This window comes from Vicia villosa, linkage group LG2 (genome assembly GCF_029867415.1).
Source record: "Vicia villosa cultivar HV-30 ecotype Madison, WI linkage group LG2, Vvil1.0, whole genome shotgun sequence".
Lineage (NCBI taxonomy): Eukaryota > Viridiplantae > Streptophyta > Magnoliopsida > Fabales > Fabaceae > Vicia > Vicia villosa.
The window spans coordinates 222,578,430-222,583,448 of record NC_081181.1 but is presented as its reverse complement, the minus strand read 5'-3'; the positions used below and the strand labels follow the sequence as shown (position 1 = coordinate 222,583,448).

Here is a 5,019-nt window from a genome sequence, read left to right as displayed (position 1 = left end):
CCACGGGATTGGTGGTCAATCCTAGAAAATGCAGGTTGTTTCTCGGAGGAGTTGATAGCGATACCATATTACTATTGTATGGATAAAATGTCATTCTTATTAATAATATACATAAAAAATTTAATTTATAAAAAAAATTATATAAATTATAAAACAATTTGGACATTTCTAATTTATTAATAATTTGTGTAAGTTAAAAAAAAAATTACTCGTTAAATAAAAAACACCACAAAAATATATATAAAATCAATTAGTTTATTAATTACTTAATCATATAAAAATTACCCAAGGTAAATCTTATTATAATTTAAAAAATAATTAAAAATATATTGATATAAATAAATTTTATATAATTTGCATTTGTAATTTAAAATATAATTTAATTATTTTGATCTTTTAAAATATTATTTAACTGTTTAAAATAAATTTAGATAAAAAATAATAAATACAAAAATGTCATTTTTGATCAATTTGCTAGATGGATTATGAATGGTGTTACTACTGTGACTTATAGATACGATATCAATGGGGATCACTCACAATTACTTAGAGCAGCCAGGGGCATAAGGCAGGGAGACCCTATATCACCCTACCTTTTTGTGATTGTAATGGATTACATGAGCAGATTACTCCATCAAATGTAACTTGATCCTGAATTCCATCATCACTCTAGATGTAAGAAATTGGCTTTCACTAGTGGAAAAAACACTTTTTAAGTCGGTTAAGAATGACTTTTTAAGACCGTTCCGAACCTGACTTAAGAATTGCCGACATAAGAAGTTTTGACTTCTTAAGTCGGATTTTGACCTGACTTAAGAAAGTGTTGTTAAGTCGGTTAAATAGTATCCGACTTAATAAGTTTAGACTTTAAGAACCCCTTATGCCATTTGTACCCGACTTAAGAAGTTATATCTTAAATCAGATAAATTTAACCGACCTAACAAGTTGGATTTTATGCAATTTATTTTTTTATATAAACCTAGAAATACAAATATTGTCTTATCCAATTTTTTTTTTTATAAAAACCTAGAAATACAAATATTGTCTTATCAATTTTTTTTTAATAAAAACCTAGAAATACAAATATTGTCTTATCAATTTTTATTTATAAAAACCTAGAAATACAAATATTGTCTTATCAAATATTATGCAAAATGTCTATCCATATATAACAAGTAAAAAAAGGGTACTGCAAATAATTGTCTAAAGATCATAGATAGAAACAAATCATAACGTAAGACCTAAATAAATGCCACAAGGTTGAAATTAACTATCCCTAAATAAAAGAATATATCAGCAAAAAATAAAAGAATATATCAGCAAAAATATACCATTATATTATAATAAATTAAAACTCATGAAGAGTAACTGCATCAGGAAAAAGATGAGAGCTAAGTCAAAAATATTTTATTACATGATAAAAATCATGTGAATACAAAAGTTTCAGTACAAGACATTCTAACCCAATCAGCGTGGAAATGGATTGCAGGAAATTAGAAGTGGGGAGAACATGAATTAATTCCACAGTTACTAGGAATAATACACTTCCTAACTTGTATATACCTACAGCAAAGAGAAATCATTGGTTACAAACAAACTTTCAGGATATACGCCACTTGAGTTCTATTATTTCCTTTGATTACCTTAAGTGAGACAAGTCTACAGGCTATAATTGACAATTATCAAATGGACCAGCTTGTTTGTACGATACGCCCTTGGCTCCAATGTATTGACTGCAACCTTTAAAACTTAAGGAGAAAGAGAACTTGGTCCACGTGGCGAAGAAGAATGTGACATCAGGAGACATTTGTTGCCCCACAACAGTTCTGATTAAACTTGATTACAAGATTCCTACAATAAGCAAGATTATATCATTAAAATAAAACTGCATTATTTAATATTTTATAGACTAAGCACAAAAAAAAAAATAGGTGTTGGTTTTCAAAAGTATTTATCTAGTAGCTTCCAGGCATGATATAATTTTTGTTCCTGCTATGAAATCAACTTTGACAGAGGCTATATATCCCAACACATAAAACATCTTTAGTATAGAAAAAAATGAAAAAGGGTATTATGAAGCTTAGCAAGAGCAACTAATAACATGGGAATTTCAACATGAAGAAGGGTAGTTCAAACATTTCACAGATATGAGTATTTGTCGGGAAATTATGGTTAAAGATGGTTATAAAATTCAAACATTGAGAGTATATTTATTTCAATGTAACATTGGTCTATTTGTTTATATATATTGATATAACTATGGTGAAAAGTAGCATTAGAAAAAGACACTAACTATAAACTTCAACGACATGAATGTGACACTAGAAATTTTGGAAGGAAAATGACACTTAAGTTGATTAAAGTAAAGATTTTTGTTCAAACACGGTAGTTTTATGGTACAGATATTTTGTGATGGCCAATTTGACATTCTTCTTCTCTTCAAAAAATTTACTGTATACTTTATATTTACTTTCACCCTATTAATTGTATAAAAGTATTTCAATTGTACTCTTTTTTCTCATTTGGTTTTACCTCAGTAAATATATTTTTATAAACAAAAGTTTTTTAATAAAGTGGAATTAAGACTTCATAATTCACAGCATCTGAGTATAGAAAACACTGAGAAAACTTTCACAACTATGGTTCTTAATGAAAAAATACGGCAACATGAACCGACACATTTTACCTGGCAGTTTCTTCACTTGCATCTGAAGTTGATATATCCTCTTCATACAGTATAGGATAAAATTGGTTTAATTTTTTCCCCTGTGTATATAGTGACTCTATATGAGGAAATAAAATATATTTTTGTTTCTTCATTGAAAACGGCCAATTTTTAGCCACGATATAAACTACTAATAGATGCTTTTGATCCATAAAACAAAAAACACGGAGATGAAGTACCTGTATAGATTTATTATTTCCCAAGACAATTTTATTGGAAATTCCCTATCGATGGTACTGGCAGCGACAATACCTGTATAGTTTGAGCATATGATCGAGAGTTACCAAAAGAACATATGACAGAAATTCCTCTTGCAACAACATGGAAGGAACCAATGGCCAACACATTCTAAACAGAAGTGGAAACGGAGGATATGAGCCGAGAGATGCTGGAATAATGTCACTCCATCATATATAGCATCATCAAAATCTGCAAGAAGGCCAGCAGAGCTGCAGCCTCTAGTTGACCAACAAATCTTGTAGATAGCTAAACAAGCTAATGGAGCGCCGCCTCTTAGCCTTATCCTTTAGCCAGTCCTTTAAAGCTCTCATTTTCTACTAGTACGCCGGCTGCACTCAATGATGTGTGAGTTCCATGGCCAGATGGATCTCGCGGAGATAAATACTCTTATGTAATGTAATTTCACCATACATTTTCAAGCTCTTTCTCACAAGTGTTGTCACACAGTTTAGGTTTTTCTTCTGGTGGCAAACCAGCTCCATTGGCAGCATCAAATGAATGGATGAAAAGTGTATAGGCTCCTCCTAATGCTAACCCAAGAAAGTCTTTACGTGAATTAGTATTAAGCATGGCATTATCATTAGCATTATAACTGCATTGTCTTTTCTTTGAGGACTTCACTTTAAGAACAAACCTTCTAACAGAAATGCCTTAAGGAGCATTAAGAAAAGGAATTTTACTACAAGTAGAATCTATCAAAAAGGAACAAATCAAATATAAAGTAACAGTTAAATTGAAGAGTTGAAGCAAGCTATGTAAGAATAGAACTTGATTACAACAATCACATAGATTTGCCCAGATGGAACCATTGTGAGAGAGAATATACTTATGCAATATGACACAAATACTATCAACAACAAGTTTTATGAAAAAGCATTTTGAGTCAAACTCCTTAATAATTGTTCAGGTTCGAAAATAACATTTTAATTGCCTCTACTGTTATACAAGTTTCGTAATAGTGGGATTATTTGTTTTTAACTATAACTCTACATCCATATTAGAGTTTATATTTTAACTCTAACTCTACACCTATACAAAAACATAGCAGAAATCCAATTTTAAAGTAACAATAAACCTAATTCCCTTAAAGAAATATAATGGGATTCAAAGTTCGGGAGACGGACAAGCTAAGATTTGAACAAAATTGGTCCTTCTACTTTTCAATGTTTAAACTAAGGAATTTATGAAAGGAAGACACTCACCTGTTCATAGAGATATGAGAATCTCCAACGCGGTGGCTTTACTCCATCAGTTTCGCAACAGAGATGATGAAAGGGTGTCGATGGTAGTCCCAAACCGATGATTTCAATCCAGATGAAGGCTTAGGCGATGCAGATTATGAATTTCATCTTCATCTCTGTTGGAGGATTAAATGGCGGCTAGGATTCAATAAAATAAATATTTATACACATAATTGTTGAATCCTAACCTAAATTCTTAAATCAAACCTCAAATCTGTTTCTCACTGAAATCAAACCCTCTTACTATTCTGTAATGCTTCAATTAAGAGAGAAACTGGGATTTGTATGAAGGTTTGAGAAGGAGTTTTAGGATTGAGTGAAACCCTAAATATTTATTAAAGAAGAGATAAAGAAGGATAAGCTAACCTTAACGAGAAAGACATTCAAAGTACAAGACAGTCGAGCAACCGGTGGTGGAAGGCCAACGACGGTGAATAACGAGCAGTCAGCGCACAGTGGTTTGTGAGTAGCGAGAGCAAGAAGCAGGAATATGTTTGTTTGGAGATTTCACGTGAAGATAGAAAATAGAAAAGTTTTGTTTCTTATTTATTAATTCTTTATATAAATAAATATAATTATATGTTTATAATTATAATATTATTATTTTATATATAAAACTTTTGTTATGTGAAGGTTGGGAGTTCGATTCCTTCATAATATATATTAGAATTTAATTTATTAGAAGTAAACTAAACTTCTTAAGTCAGGTCGAAAATACCTGACTTAAAAAATCTACTTCTTAAGTCAGTTAACGAATAAAGCCGACTTAAGAAATTTAATGTGAATTATATTATTTTTATTTAATGTTTGTTA

The 5,019-nt window shown here is 30.5% G+C and overlaps 1 long non-coding RNA gene across 4 annotated transcripts; it reads right to left on the bottom strand.

Moving 5' to 3' along the window:
• Positions 1-483: 483 nt before the first annotated feature.
• On the bottom strand, positions 484-4,717 carry LOC131654029 (uncharacterized). 4 transcript variants are annotated; one of them, XR_009299182.1, is made up of 5 exons: positions 4,573-4,717; positions 2,905-4,322; positions 2,687-2,766; positions 1,644-1,851; positions 486-1,563 (listed from the first exon to the last, which is right to left on the bottom strand). It is a non-coding gene; the product is annotated as an uncharacterized LOC131654029 (long non-coding RNA). The 4 variants fall into 4 exon arrangements; XR_009299183.1 differs by having other exon boundaries at positions 487-1,563; positions 2,687-3,615; positions 4,168-4,322; XR_009299184.1 differs by having other exon boundaries at positions 484-1,563; positions 2,687-4,344.
• Positions 4,718-5,019: the final 302 nt, after the last annotated feature.